Source organism: Dipodomys spectabilis, unplaced genomic scaffold (genome assembly GCF_019054845.1).
Source record: "Dipodomys spectabilis isolate Male_0828 unplaced genomic scaffold, ASM1905484v1 ptg000002l, whole genome shotgun sequence".
Classification (NCBI taxonomy): Eukaryota; Metazoa; Chordata; class Mammalia; order Rodentia; family Heteromyidae; genus Dipodomys; species Dipodomys spectabilis.
Window position 1 is genome coordinate 12,501,638 of NW_024870679.1, and position 16,652 is coordinate 12,518,289.

Consider the following 16,652-nt stretch of genomic DNA (forward strand, 5'->3'; position numbering starts at 1 on the left):
TGTGAGCCACTTTTGACCTTTCCTTTTTGGTGGCATGGGATATGTAAGGATTTCAACAGCTCAGGCCCATCAATTCTTGACTGCATGCGTATCTGAGACAATAAAATAATAATAAACATGAAACAATGATTTTTTTGGAGAGGTTGATTGGCTATCAGGCAACGAAAGGCAGTGGTCCCCAAGAACTAGAACACAAAGGAGGGAGACCCTACTATTTGCTTAACTCCAGTGTCTTTACTGTGCTTATAAGCTGCAGCTCACAAGAGAGGAATCCACAGAGGATCTGGTTGGCTCCCTCAGTGGAAGAGGCGGAGCTTAATCAGGAGATCACAGCAGCTAGGCCTCATAGGACAGCATAGTGAGCAAACCACTCAGAGAATTACCAAATGATCCTCAAAGCTGGACACTGAGTGAGGATCAGTGTATGCATGGGAGAAAGGGTCCATGGCTGGGTAAAGAAGAAAGAGCTAGAAGGAAGAGTGCCTGGCACTCTCTGGGTCTGGGAATAGTGCCTGCTCTCACCAGCCAGACTGGAAAACGTCATGATTCATGGAACATTGGGTACTCGCAAGTTTCCCAGTAGTGGGAAATAATCAGTCTCAGACCAAATGCTGCTGAAGTCCCACTTCATCAGTCCCCAAACCAAGATTTGAAAGAATCAAATTGTTTCTGCATACTTCAACTGTATCTTAGACAAAACTAAAAAAGATATGTAGGAATACAAAAGAAAAAGTGTGTATCCAATAAGTTGAGATTCACGATTCCTGTCAGCCAGTTAAAAATAACCAAACATGAAAAGAAGTAGGAAATTATGACCCATCAGGATTAAAAAAAAAAAAAAAATCAATGAATCAAAACAAACCCAGGACTGGCACAGATGTTAGGATTATCAAGAAAGCATGTTAACATAGTAATTACACTTGTAACCAATAGGATCACAAAACTAAATATAGATGTGGAAAATAGGAAGAGAAACAAACCAAACTTTTAGAAATGATACCTACAGTGTCTGAGACAAAGTAAACAGGGGATTAAAGACAGACCACTTTGCACAGTGAATTCAGAAACAGCAGAAGTAACTGTCTTCTGAATGGAAGGGAATGGGCCAAATAAAGGAAGGAAGGAAGGAAGGAAAGGGGCAAAGAAAGAAAGAGAGAAGTTTTAATTAAAATGAGCAGTAGGACCACTCTAGTGGCTTACTATTCAAACTCGCACAGGGGATCTCCTAAGGAAAGAGTGGATAGAGAGGTGGGAGGCTTAGGGAAAAAAATAAAAACATAAAACAAAGAAGCTCAATGAAGTCCAAGAAGAAAGACTATAGGGAACATTTCAAGGCTCAGCAGAAACAAATAACCCAAAACTAGTGGTAAAGAAAAAAAAAAAATCTTCAGGTCAGCCCAAGACAAGAAGGCATACAGAGGAGTAAAGCACAAAAGAATGACCCCAGCAGAGTGCTTGTTGAGAAAGCAGCAAAGGAGTATATTTATTTATTTATTATTTTATTTATTGCCAGTCCTGAGGCTTGAACTCAGGGCCTAGGTACTGTCCCTGAGCTTCTTTTACTCGAGGCTAGCACTCTACTTGAACCACAGCACCACTTCTGGCTTTTTCTGTTTATGTGATACTAAAGAATCGAACTCAGGGCTTCATGCATTCTAGGCAGGCACTCTACCACTAAGCCACAGTCTCAGTCCCAAAGGGGCATATTTAAAGGATTGTAGGGAATAGGAGAATCTCCCATCCCCTAAAATTTTGTACCTAGTAAAAAGAGCAATCAAAAACGAAGTGAAAATAGACTTTCTTCAGACGTGCAAAAGGTTTTCATGTATGTATTAGCAGCAGACCTGTGCTCGGAGAAATTTTAAAGGGAGTGATGTCCTTCCAGGACAAGAGAAGTATTTATTCCAAGAAATAAGCAACTGTCAAGGTGGTAATAACATAAGAAAATATATGCTCTTTATTCTTATTTAAATCTCATGAAATTTCATCCAACAATGAGATCAAGAAAATGTGGTAAATATATACAATGGCATATTATTCAGCCATAAAGAAGCATGATGAAATTATGCTTTTTGCCAGAAAATGGATTCAGTTGGAGAGCATAATGTTTTTGTTTTGTTTTGTTTTGTTTTTGGGGTCCGGTTGTGGGGCCTGAACTCTGGGCCTGGGTGCTGTCCCTCAGCTCTTCAGCTCAAGGCTAGTGCTCTACCACTTGAGCCACAGTGCCACTTCCGGCCTTTTTCTTTTTGCTTATGTGGTGCTGAGGAATCGAACCCAGGGCCTCAGGCATGCAAGGCAAACGCTCTACCATTGAGCCACCTTCCCAGCCCGGAGAGCATAATGTTAAGCAAAATAAGCCAAGTTCAGAAAGCAATATTTGTTCAGAAAGATAATTTTTTTTTTTTGCTCATATGTAGAATCTAGACTTAAAAAAAAAATCAATGACATGATTGTAAATGGAGGAGGGGAAGAGGGAGGGGAAAAGAGAAGGAATGTCAGGGCTGGCCATTGTACAGTATGTTACATCTATACATGTGTACATGAATGAAAGTAACATAATGAAACCCAGTAAAATCTTAAAAAAGACAAAGGAAAGATGCATGATTTGAATACTGAGCAAGAAAATCTTGATCAGAATTAAGAAAATAATATAGAGGAAGTGAATTAAAGTACACTATATGAATATATGTAAATATCACAGTGAAACCCCTTTGTACAATTAATTTGTGCTGATAAAATCAAGGAAGTTGGAGGATTTAAAAAAAAAAAACCCCAGAACAACAACAACAAAACCTAGCTGAGTGTTGTGGTTTGTATCTATAGTCCCAGCTAGAAAAAAGCCCCAGGAACAAAGCTCAAGATCTTATCTGAAAAATAAACTAAAATAACAACAAAAAATAATGGATTTCTTATTTTTAAAAATGTTGAATATGGGATTTATTTATAAAACTAAAATGTACTATGGAAAACTTACAGACCTTTGGTGGTTGTGCAAGGGACTGGATTTGGGGGTGGGCTTATAAAGGGCTTAACAAGGAAACAGAAGATAAAAAATGGGCTATGGTCACCTTGGGATCAAGGGTGATGTCCTTGGCCAGGCCCACCATGGAATGCTGGGTGTGGGGGCACTGGTCTCCTGAGAGCCGGGGTGGGAATGACCTGCCTGCTGACAAGCACCTGAGCACACACTTAGTCCTTTGCTTGACCCTGAGGAATAAGGCAGGATTCAATCCTTCATAGTCCACCTGTAGATACATAAAAAGATTGGACCTAGAGGGGAGAAGCAGAGCCTTCATATAGGGTCTTTTGGATACATTAAAAAAGTTGGATTAAATTAGGGAGATGGGGGAGAGGGGTCGTTGGTGGTTTGTCTTTCTGGCAAATTCCTGCTGACATGGGGGTGTTGATGAGTCACAAAATAGTATGTTGAGTGAAGGAAACCTTTTACAAAAGCCCAAAGTTTGTTTTGTATACCTGAACCTGTTTTTTTTTTTTTTTTTTTTTTAAGTGTTGGTCCTGGGGCTTGAACTCAAATCTCAGGCACTGTCTGTCAGCTTTTCTGCTCAAGCCTGGTGTTCTGCCACTTAAGCCACAGCTCCACTTACGGCTTTTTTGGGTAGATTTTTTGGAGATGAGTCTCAAGGACTAATGTCCTGGCTGGCTTCATACCAAGATCTGAATGGCTAGGATTACAGATGCGAGTCCCTTCTACTTGCACTTTTATGTCATGTTCAGAGTAGACAAATCTATACTGTGAAAAAGTAAACCAATAGTTGCTTAAAGCTGGAGATTTGGAAAAATGGGAGGTGATTGCTAACTAGTAAATTCCCCCCCCCCCCAGGGTTGACAGAATATTCTAAAAATGAAAATATTGATTACTTTCATTATTCTGACTAGGGTACAATTCATTGAATTGTGCTCTTCATATAGATGGATTCTGCAGTAACTGAATTATATCTTTATTGAGCTACTATGAAAGGTATTTTATTTAAGAAACATAGAGGACTTTGGGATACACACATATATATACACATATGTACATAAATGTATGATAAAGACTGTTCATCAGAGATATGGCAAGTGAATTTCCAGTAGTGATGACATAAAATTTTCAATGAAGACCCAATGGGCGACTTTTATTTTTGTGTGGTAGTGGAGTTTGAAGTCGGGGCCTTTTGCTTGCTATATAGACACTTCCAATGGAGACTGACCTGTGGGACCCTGTGTTTTTCGTTTTAAAATTGGAGAGACACGTGCAGTTTTCTGGGAACTATTTATGTTCTTCTCCTACTTAATAGCATTTCATGTTTTCTTAATGATTAATGTGGCAGCTTACATGAAAAAAGTAATCTGTTTCATATATTTTTGAAGCAATGAATGGATGAGTGTTTAGAACTACACCCCTGAATTAGGGTGGGGAATCAGTTCAGGAATCTCTTCCCTTCATGAGAATACAGTATGTTAAATCTTCAGATCCAAAGAAGATGACAAGGTCAATTTTACTCACCATTGGGAGAAAATCCATTTGAGTCAATTGGTATTTAACTACAAATGTATAACAATAATAAAAGAAACATCTTCTCTTTATATGTTGCTTTAAGTTTAAATTATTTTAAATAAGATACTTATTATCCTGAATTGGAATTGCTAGGTCATATTTTTAAAAATTATCTTTAAGTAGCTCTATAAGGGAGATGTCATTTAGAATAGCACTATGGATACAGTGCAACTTCATCTGTGTCACACTCTTCAACAATCTCACCCCCTTTGACCTACCCCTTCCCTTACATTTCTCAGTTTTGTGGTATATACAATGAATTCTTAACTGCATTCTCCCCCAGTCCCTTCCAAGTACCCATTTCTTGGTGTTTATTTTGCTGGATTTTGACTTAGTCTTTCTAAAAAAATGTATTATTTGAATTCTCCGTAAAGTCTATTATACTGCAGTTACTTCATTTATAACCCACATGTTTATAGGCACATTTTATAGGCACATTCTAACTACCACAATGAGGGAAATTATGCAACTGTTGATTCTGTGTCTGGCTTACATCACCTAATAGAATATTTTCCAAGACTTTCCATCTCCTTGTGAATGGTAGAATATTACTCTTTCTAATGGATGAGTAAAATTCCATTCTGCAGATATACCACATTTTCTTGATCAAAGCTTTCTTTGATTTATTGTGTTTCTGGATCTTATTTATTTATTTATTTTTGGTCAGCTGAGGGGCTTAAACTTAGGGCCTAGACACTGTCTCTGAGCCTCTTTGTGCTTAAGGCTAGTGCTCTACCACTCGAGTCACAGTGTCACTTCTGGTTTTTGAGTGGTTAATTGGAGATAAATGTCTCATGGGAACTTCTGCCTGGGCTGGCTTCAAACTGCGATCCTCAGATCTCTGCCTCCTGAGTAGCTAAGATTATAGGCGTGAGCCACCAGCACCTAGTGTTTCTGGCTCTTTATTTAGGAAGTTTTGATATGTTCCTAGGAGTCCTAGAGTTTTCCCTACCCATTTCTGCAATAGTTTCATGGTGTCCAGTTTTTTTTTTTAAGTAACAAGTTCAAGTTTAATTATATAAATATGACTTCTTATATTCACTTTGTATTTGTTCTGTTTTTCACATTCTTTTTTTAATTATTTTTTTATTGTGAAAATACTGTACAGAGGGGTTACAGTTACATGGGCAAGATAATGAGTACATTTCTTATTAAGCATTGTAGCCTCCTCCTTTGTTTTCCCTTCCCATCCCTTCCCATCCTCCCCCTGCCCCCCCCCCCCCCAATCCTGTCCGCTCTCCCTCCCCCCCCCCCCACCAAAGTTGTAAAGTTCGTTTTCGACATAAGGAATTGTACATCTCATTGTTGCAATGGGTCCACCTGTTTCCAGTTTTATATTGAAGTCTTTGGTTGAGTTTGAATTGATGCTGGTACAAAGTGGATCTAGTTTCAGTTTTCTTCATGGAGATATCTAGTTTTGTCAGGACCATGGTTGAAGAGGCTTGTCTTGCAGTCTGTTTTTGGCTCCCTTATCTAATACGAGATGGATATAGGTTGGAGGTTTGTTTCTGGGTCTTCTTTTCTGTTCCACTGGTACTCAGGCCTATTTTCATGCCAGTACCAAGCTTTTCTCATTACTACGGCTTTGTAGTAGAGTTGAAGTTTGGTATTGTTATTCCTCCAACACTGTTCTGCCTGCCAATAAGGACTGCTTTTGCTATTTGGCTCTTTTGTTATTTCATAAGAAATTTTAGGTTGCAGGTAGGTCATTTTTGTTACACACACACACACACACACACACACACACACACACACACACACACTCTCTCTCTCTCTCTCTGTCTCTCTCTCTCTCCCTCTCTCTCTCTCTCTCCCTCCCTCTCTCTCTCTCTCCCTCTCTCTCTCCCTCCCTCTCTCTCTCCCTCCCTCCCCCCCTCTCTCCCTCCCCCCCTCCCCCCCTCCCCCCCTCCCCCCTCCCCCCTCCCCCTCTCCCCCTCTCCCCCTCTCCCCCTCTCCCCCTCTCTCTCCCTCTCCCTCTCCCCCTCTCTCTCTCTCTCTCTCTCTCTCTCTCCCCCCCCTCTCTCTCTCTCTCTCTCTCCCTCCCTCTCTCTCTCCCTCCCTCCCCCCCTCTCTCCCTCCCCCCCTCCCCCCTCCCCCCCTCCCCCCCTCCCCCCCTCCCCCTCTCCCCCTCTCCCCCTCTCCCCCTCTCCCCCTCTCCCCCTCTCCCCCTCTCTCTCCCTCTCCCTCCCCCCCCCTCTCTCTCTCTCTCTCTCTCTCTCTCTCTGTCTCTCGCCATAAAAAACTCAAGCTAAGATAATGACTCATACTTTTAATCCCAGCTACTCAGGAGGGTAAGATTTGAGGATTGCAGTTTGAAGCCAGCCCGGAGAAGGAAAGCTCTTGAGATTCTAATCTCCAATTAACTTTCCAAAAAGTAAGTAGTAGATCGTTGAGCACAAAAGCTCAGGGATAAGTACCCAAGCCCTGGGTACTGTCTCTTTGCTTTTTCCCTCAAGACTGGCACTCTACCACTTAAGCCATGCATCCACTACTAGTATTTTTTTGGTGTTTAGTTGGAGATATGAATCTCACAGACTTTGCTGTCCCCACTGGTTTGAGAAGGAGATCCTCAGACTTCAGCTTCCAACTTGCTAGGATTATAGATGCAAGCTGGTTACTACTTTTTAAATGGAGACACTATTTTTCTCCATGTATTCTGACAAATGCATTATAAAAGAAGACTATCATTATTCCTGAGTTAAGAGAATGAATATGACAACTAATAACTATCTGCAGGAATTTTATATTACTTTAAATGGTTATTTAATGCATTAAATTATATGTCTGTAATGGAAGTTGTTTTTGGTTACATGTATATCTGATTTGTCTTCCTTTTGAACATGTTCTATAACCATAAGAGTATCCTTTTTCCATACCATACCTTTTCAAATGTGATTTAAATATTTTATATATATAATGTTTTTCCGTTCTAAGTAGACCATAATTCGAATTTTCTTTTATAGGTAGGCACTAGTTATCATCTTGCATTTTATTTTATTTATAATTCATTAATCATTCTCTTAGAAGTGATTTGTTCCATTCCTTTTTTTTTTGTGCCAATACTGGGGCTTAAACTCAGGGCCTGGATGCTGTCTCTGATTTTTTTGCTACCACTTGAGCCACAGCTCCACTTCCAACTTTTTTTGGGGGGGGAGGGGGTCGGTTGTGGGGCCTGAACTCTGGGCCTAGACACTGTCCCTCAGCTCTTCAGCTTAAGGCTAGTGCTCTACCACTTGAACCATAGCACAGCTTCTGGCTTTTTCTGCTTACATGGTGCTGAGGAATCAAACCCAGGGCCTCATGTATGCAAGGCAACCACTCTACCACTGAGCCACCTTCCCAGCCCCACAAGTGATTTGTTAAAGGATCACTTTTTTAAGTTTTTTGGAGTATCCTGGAAGCACTTTTAGAAAATAAATGTTCTTCAAAGTTAGTCTTTCCCAGACTTTCCTTCTAGTCTCACATAGAACTTTTATACTTGTATGAAATATACTTAAAATGCATTGTTTTTATTTGTGTCTTGTCCATCTTATACAATAAAAGCCAACACTTGGGCCCTAGAACCATTTAACAGTAAAAAACAAAAACAAAAAAAAACAACAGGGGACATGTTTTTCTGTCAGAACTTGTTGCTGACCTGGTATGAGCACACACAGTCAGGAGCAGTTCAAAGTGCTACCTGCTGCTTGAGCAAGTGATTTCTGTGACAGGCCTGAGAAGGAAAGTGAGTCTGACCCTGACCTCCCATTACAGAGCAGTTAATGATTAGATGACTTAAAGTCTCTGTAACTGCTGATGCCTGGAAAATAGAGATCACTTCGTCTTCTGAAACGGAAAACAACAGTAACACTAGCACTGAGAAAAAGAAAAGGCGGATGTCAGTTTGCTTCCTTACCTGTAAGGTCCTTTTAATTTCTGTGGGAATTCGTTATTGTTTTGTTACTTTTTACTGTTTTTCTAACATTATTTTCCCCCTTAACAATTTCCTTTTGCATCTTTGAAGTGCAGTGCTTGGTTTTGAGGACAAGCAAGTACATAAAAACATCCTTGCTTTTCAGAGATTGACTGACCAGTTTGGTAGGGAAGAGCACATGGGTTAATAGTTACCCAATACCATAGCCTGTGTGTCAAATGGAAGACCACAGTGAGTTTCTCTAGAAGTTCATAGGGGCAAGGTGACATTGAGAGAAAAGAGAGGGACTCATTTTTAATCTTTGGAAAGAAATGGTCCCTAGTGAGAACTTTGAGATAAAATGGCATTTAGACTACCATTAAGACCCATGGGTGTGGAAATACATTCTTTCATAGATTGGCTAACCAACAAATAGGTTAAATTGGAGATAGAGTAGATTGTGGAGGGAAACAGAGGCTTCTATTAGCATTCTGTATGTAATGAACACTCTTTTGTGCTTTGTGTGTGGTGTGCATGCATACACACACACATAGTTGTTTCTGAAGGATGTCTGCTATATAAGAAACAATCAGGTGCAGAATTGAATGACAGTACTATTTCAGACAGTTTTGAGTTTTGGTTGGTCTTGGACTGCAATCCTACTTATGTCTTGTTTGTAGTTAAGTTCACATGTGTGTGTGGCACCATGTTTAGTGTGATGATTGATATAGAGGTCTCTCTAAAGTTTTCCCTGAATGGTGACCCTCCTGATGTATTTTTCCACATAGCTAAAGTTGAGCCATAACTCACTACTGATGGACCTCTTTTTTAGCTCTTTCATTGCATTGTTGAAGTTGATCAATAACTGAAAATCATATTCGATTTATTGAATCAGAAAAAAAATCTACACTCAGTTCAACTTCGGCTTCCATCTTCTTTTTTAGTAAGTTTTTCCCCCAGCTTTTCTTTCTTTCTTTTTTTTTTGACATTGTTTTATTTTTAACATGCTGGTGTATATATTTAGCCTCTTTTGAATTAAAATAACCTTTGATATTGATAGCTAGCTCTTTGTAAACCAGTGTTATATTTTGTGTATCTTTTTAAAAGTGTTTGTACCTGATTTTATTTTTAATTCCTTTACAGGTATAAGTTATAAAGTATAAAAGGTATAAAAGTGTCTAAGCAGTATCAATGTTAGCATCAATGCTAGTGATGCTTTATTGTCCAGATTGTTTAAAAAATAGACTCTTAAGAGCTTATGTTGAATTCATTGTTTTTTCATCTTATTTTCTCAAATTTAAGCAGACTGCGTAATATCTCCTTTGGATATTCTGCAGTTCTTCTCCTTTTTATCTTATTTTTTTGAAATTTTCTCAGCAAGCAAAATTTATTTCTGCTGAAGGGTGCACCATCAGCCAGACATCTGGCAAGAAAGCACCTGCAGTCTCTTCTTGAAAAAAATGAAAGTTTGAATCAATGTGGCACTATTTATCATCTTGATAAAACATGTTTTATAGTTGAAAGCAAGTATGGATAGCATTTACTCTACTGATAGTAAAAATCTTCCAAGGTCTGTTTTAGATGTGTGTATCCTTTCAGAAATCCATAAGTGAGAAGGACATTATTTCACAAGGTGTGGTATGTGAGGGTGGAGGTTTGAGGAAGAAGGTCAAGATTACTTCCTAATAGCCAGTGTTCTCATTCCATCTCTCCACAAGAAGACAGCAAGCAGGAACCAAATTATACACGTCAGACTTCCCAGCCTGTAGAACTGTGAGAAATAACGATCCGTCTCTCAGTCGATGGTATTCTGGGGTAGTCAGGGGTATATAATGTCTATGTGAGACCCAGTCACCAACTTAGTTATGCTGGTTCTTCAGTAAGAATTGTATGGTTATCAGGGTGCCGGTGGTTCACACGTGTAATCCTAACTATTCAGGAGGCTGAGATCTGAAGATGGCGGACAGTTTGAAGCCAGGAGAAAGAAGTTCCTAAGGTATTATGTACAAATGCAAAAAAAAAAAAAAAAAGGAAAAAAAAAGATGAGTTTATTTATTTATTTTAAAAAACCTCATACAGGAAAAGTAAGAAATGCCTTATAGAAAACTCAAGATATACTACCAAAAACAAAATCTCAGCTTAATTGTAATACAGTAGAATTCAGGAATCAACTTAGGCCTGGTAGGCAAAGTATCGGTTTATGTGTGTGATCTTAAAGCTTAGAATTATAGAAAGTGGTAAGCAGTATCAAATAGAAAATATCTATTTACAGTTTAAGATGCAAAGGGGGACAGTAGCTTAATGGTGCATTATATTTGGTTAATCAATATTGCTATATAAAATACACGCACATATTTAGGCATTGGACATGTTGGCCAAAAGGCTTCCTGTGATGGTAATTCAAGCTTGCAAATGATACTGAGGTTCCAGCATTTTTAGGCTCAGGGTTAGTACTTTGATTTGTGAAATGCGATGCAACATTCAAGCCTGTATGTCGCAGGACTCCAGGTGTTTCTGGGAATGGAGGTAGCAGACAAATCAGTGACAACACAGATCTTATTCACTCTCATCTGTACTTTGTCCTCTATTAGTACTCCATGAAATTAGTGCAGTTAAATTTCCTCCAATTTTTCTTTGCTGCCTTTCAGAATCACCACTCCATTTTTCTTGTGCTACTAAAAATGATTGGGATACCCAAAGGCCAAATTTCTTGATGAGAGAAAATGTTTCCTCCATAAGTAATAATCGTGTAACAGAAAGAGTTAATGGTCCTTGGAAAGTGCTCAAATTACCCAGATCAGGGACCCTGTGACCCTGTCAGGACATTGCCCTGGTCATTTCTTTGCAAGAGTGTAATTTAGCACTTGTATTATTCTGAAAGGTGCTTCCTTATCGAGAATATTGACTTTCAGTTTTTAAAAGTCTCGCTTTGGAAAGTTGGTGTTTTTTTTTTTGTTTTTTTTTTTTTTATCTCTCAACCATTCGTGTCCTGGATTTTTATTTTATATCACTTTTCATTTGGGATATTATGAAGTTAAATCCTTGGTAACTATTCTCCACAATCCAATTTACTTTTACCCAAGATCCATTGGATTCAACTCACTGCCTTTTTGCAAAAGGTTAACCCAATATTTCATGTTATGTTGTATTTTCTATTTTTCTGCTATGGGAAAGAAAAGTTACTGTGATAAGCAGCCAACAAATTACATTCAAAGTGTTTACTCTCAAAAGTTGCATTACTATGACGACACAGATAAATATAATCATTTATCACAATATGGATTATGGAAATAACGAAAATGCAGCCATCTTTTATTTTTAATGCTTCCTGGTTTGCTTTAAATGTTGGTCAGTACAACTTTAAAATGTCATCATTTTATTTATCAATTTGAATTAAATGAAATTAGCCATGCTTCAATCCCAAATACTTAAGCAAAAAAAAAAATTTGTTTGTGTATATGAGTTTGTGTGTGCAGCAGTCTTAGGGCCTGAACTAAGGTCCTGGGTTCAATCCCTGAGCTTTTGTGCTCAAGACTTGCACTCTACCATCTGAGCCACATAGCTCTACTGGATTTGCTTGCATGTGTGTGTGGTTAGAGCTAAGTCATACAGACTTTCCTGCTCAGGGTGGCTTAGAACACAGAACCTCAGATCTCAGCTTCCTGAGTAGCTAGAATTACAAGCATTAGCCTCAATTACAGGAGTGAGTCTCCAGAACCTGGCATACAGTTGCTGTTTGCCCAATACATCTTCCTGAGTCTCTCTACTTTCATTTTACTCAATTTAAAGTGTTTCCTAATGAAGACACATAGTTGGATTTTAAAAAATCCAGATTGATAGTATGTTTTTCACAGTTAAAATTTCATAATTATACATACCTTACTGTTGGCCATTTGTTTTTCATATCTATCTTATCTATCTATATCCATCCCTCCATCCATCCCTCCCATCCATCCATCTATCAAGCTGGGAATTGAACTTAGGACCTTACTACTAGCAAAGTGTTCTAAGCTTTTAGGATATTTTATATCCTTCCCCTCCTTTTCTTCCTGGTACACATATTAACATACTTTCATTTGCTAAATTGTCTATAATATATCTTTAATTCTCTGTCTACTTTTCTGTATTCATTTTTTCTCTTTGTCCTCCAGATTATCTTTTTCTTTACATTTGTTCTTTCACTAATGATATTTTTATGTTTCCATTATATTTTTCAAGTTTCAGAATGCTGGTTCTTCTATAAAATTTATGTGATGGGTATTCTGTGCTTGGTGAGTGAGACATTACAGTCATCCTGTCATAATAGCTATGCCAAAATCCTTGTTAAATGTGAACTCAAGCTTCTCAAAGTTATTTTTATTTTTGGCGGTAATGAGGTTTGAACTTAAGGCATTTTCTGTGCTTCCATTCTTTCTTTACTTATTTTTCCTATAGGATCTCCTTGTTTTGGAGTAAGTCTACATCTGCTCTAGTGTGAGCCTCTGACATGGTTAGAAGATGCAGCCTTGGAATTACAGACACCCATCTGAGAGCAGTGTTTTTGTCAGGGTGCCTGCTCCCCTCTCTGTGTTACACTGTGTGATCATATCATACCAACTCTCATCTTGAACATTGGAAATGATATACATTGTCCTGTAACATGATCCAATTAAATTGGGAGGGTAATTTTTGGAGCAAGTCCTTGAGGATTTTTATGACTACCTGAAGGTTTATCTTAGCTGTCTTGGTCCTTAGCTCTCCCCATCAAACTATCTGCCTTTATTATTCTCAAAAGTCTCTCTGCATTTTAATTGTTTACCATCAAAATTTTAGTTTTTGCCAGGGGTTGAAGAGAGTGAGGGATTGCAAGATTTGCTCACACCTCTGATCCTAGTTACTCAGCAGGCTGAGATCTGAGAATTAATGGTTCAAAGGCAGCCCGGGCCAAAAAAATGTTAGGATTGGAATGCCTTCCAATTTTAGTCCATTTCCAGCCACCTTTTGATGTCCTCAGGGATATGGCTATTAATGAGCCTTAGGATAAAAAGGAACACTTGGGGCCAGAGAGTGAGAAGGCACATATAGTTAAAGAGTGAGTAGAGTTCAAATAGTCCTCAATACACTGGCTGGTTCAGAGGTGATGGGTCTTCTGGTGGCCTATTGTCTCAGGATTGGTCAGGTGAGCCTACTTAAAATAAGAGCCTTTAATGCCTGGCCGGTAAGCCAAGCTTTTCTGGATTCCAAGATGGCTGCCCAGTGACCACCAGTCAGTCACTCCATTCCCTACGCAGGATGAGCCTATGGGACAGTCTGCCCCAAGGGTGAGGAAGAGCTATCAGTTTACATTTGACCTTTAGGGAATGGTTTTATTGGTCTAGAAGATCTTTTGTCTTAAACTATTTGTTGACCCATTTTAGAAATGAAGCCTGTCATTAATTCTTAGGAGAAGTGGAGTCTCCAAAAAAGTATTTTATGACATTTTATGACCTCCCATAGCCCTAGAAAACTTAATTATGGAGATGCTGTGATTTTTTTTAATGTTTTTTTTTTTTATTGTGAAAATACTGTACAGAGGGGTTCCAGTTACATGAGCAAGGTAATGAGTACATTTCTTATCAAGCATTACTGCCTCCTCCTTTGTTTTTCCCCTACCATCCCTTCCCTCCCACCTCAACAACTACACTCCACCCCTCCCTGCCTAAAGTTTGTTTTTCAACATAGTGTCTTCTACATCTCATTGTTGCAGTGGGTCAACCTGTATCCCTATTTACACAGTTTGTTTTTTCCCTTCCCCTCCCCAAATTATACCAACATCAAATACAGTGAAAACAGGGGTTATAAAGGGACATACAAAGCAACAAAAAAAAAATCACATGGTACCTTATAAATATGTTAGAAACAATAGCAAGAAAGAAAAAAAACCACCTGTGTCCCTATCTTGGGTTTCACTTCACTTCATCTTATCTGGCCATATGTATACAGCTTTTGACCTTTTCTGCTTGTCCCAGACATATACTACTTATTGCAAATAAGGGAAACCATGGGACCTATGTTTTGTTGGCCCTGGCTTATTTAGAATGGCTATAATCAAGAGCTCCAATAACAACAGAGGCTGGAGGGGATGTAGCCAGAAGGGAACCCTACTGCATTGTTGGTGGGAGTGTAAACTTGTTCAACCACTTTGGAAAGTAGTGGGGAGGTTCCTCAAAAGACTCCACATAGAGCTCCCCTATGACCCAGTAATCTCACTTTTGGGCATTTACCCAAATGATCACAAACAAGACCATACTAAAGTTACCAGCACAACTATGTTCATTGCACCATTATTTACCATAGCTAAGATATGGAACCAACCCATATGCCCCTCAGTAGATGAATGGATCAAGAAAATGTGATATATATATACACATACATACAATGGAATTCTATGCCTCCATCAGAAAGAATGACATTGCCCCATTTGTTAAGAAATGGAAAGACTTGGACACTGTGATTTTTATCCTTCACTTTAGGTTTCCTTGGTATTTACCATCACTTGGTGGTGTTTTCTTGACTTAGTGAAGCAGTTTCAAGGTTGCTGTATCCTATGTATTAATTTTTAACTACATTATTTGCTTCTTATATGTCCAGATCAGCTTTCCCATGTCCTCTTTCCCTAATTCTACCTAACCAGATTCCACTTCTTTCCTCTTCTCCTTTCTCTTTCTCTCCCTTCTCCCTCTCTCCTTCCTCCTTCTCTTCCTCCTCCCTCTCTCCCTCTCTCCCTCTCTGCCTTTCTCCCTCTCTCCCTTTCTCCCTCCTCCCTCCCTCCCCCCTCTCTCTTTCTCTCTCTCTCTCTTCTCTCTTCCCTTTTCTCCCTCATCTCCTCCCCTTCCTTCCTCCTTTCCCCTTTGAGGAAAATAACTCTCAGTTCTCAGTAGTTACCTTATAGGGCTTACCTAGATGGAAGATGACAATAAAATTCTTTACTCAGTTTCTCAAATGATACTTACCATTATTCCTGCAAATATGGACTTCATTTTTGGATGAATTTCACTTTCAATCCTCCACTCAGAAGAAATGTGCTATATATTTCTGTGCCTTCTTCACCTTACCCTCCCTGGATTTATTTGCTCATCCCAAATATTGAGATAATAGTACTTGTTTGTACATTAACCTGTATAATGCAAGTGAAAAATACTTTCAAATTCTAAAAACTTAAAATGGAGTCTTGCAATCACGTCTTTAAATCAAAGTCAGAATGAATTGCATTGACTCAGGTTTTATTCTACCATAAATCTACTGAATATAAAATTTATCTTAGACATTTGTTACAATTCACTTTTTGTAAAATCCTTCATATTATCATGAAATCAGTATTATAAAACCAGCCAGGGTGTCACCTAGAAAATGATTGCTTGAAACAGTTGTGTTGTGAAATTAAATGCTTGAAGGGAAACAATATTTTTAGCATATATCTAGAAGTATAAGAATTTATATATGCCTCTTTTGGGGTTTTTTCGTAGTTTGTGGGTATTCTAGTAAGGTTTCATCTTCATATGGGAAAGATGATCTGATAATTTTGAAAGAATCCTATCTTGGACTTGGAGAAAGATAATCTTTCCTTTGGTCAAAACTAATGGTTATTTTCTTCTCAGAAGCTGTGTCCAACTTTTAGCCAGCTTGTGTGTAAACAACTTGAGGACAGAGAATTGCTGTGGTTGTAGAGCCTCTGGATTCCAGTTTCATTCCTCTTCAGTTTTTAGGGTGTTTCTAGTTTAGAAAACATGTCATATCAGGAATTCCATTTCTTTTTGACAACAGACTTCACATGCTGCCCCATTTTGCAAGGAAGGAAACCAGAGACCAATAACAGTATTGATCACAGCTGGGCGCTGGTGGCTCACGCCTGTAATCCCAGCTACTCAGGAGGCTGAGATCTGAGGATCACCGTTCAAAGCCAGCCCGGGCAGGAAAGACTGTGAGACTCCTATCTCCAATAAACTACCAGACAACCGGAAGTGGTGCTGTAGCTCAAGTGGTAGAGCGCTTGCCTTGAGCTGAAGAGCTGAGGGACAGTGCCCAGGCCCAGAGTTCAAGCCCAGGACTGGCAAGAAAAAAGAAAAAAAAAGTCAACTACACTTAGTTTTCTTAAGTATCCTCCTGTCAGCTTTGGCTCATTTTCTAATTGGTTTACATTACACATAATTTTTTTCTGTCTCATGAATCAAAAGAATTTCCACT

The 16,652-nt window shown here is 38.9% G+C and overlaps 1 protein-coding gene across 1 annotated transcript in view; it reads left to right on the forward strand.

The window, feature by feature from the left end:
* Dpyd (dihydropyrimidine dehydrogenase) overlaps window positions 1-16,652 on the forward strand; it is a 715,003-nt gene that overhangs the window by 26,299 nt on the left and 672,052 nt on the right. The gene's annotated exons all lie outside the window — the stretch shown is intronic.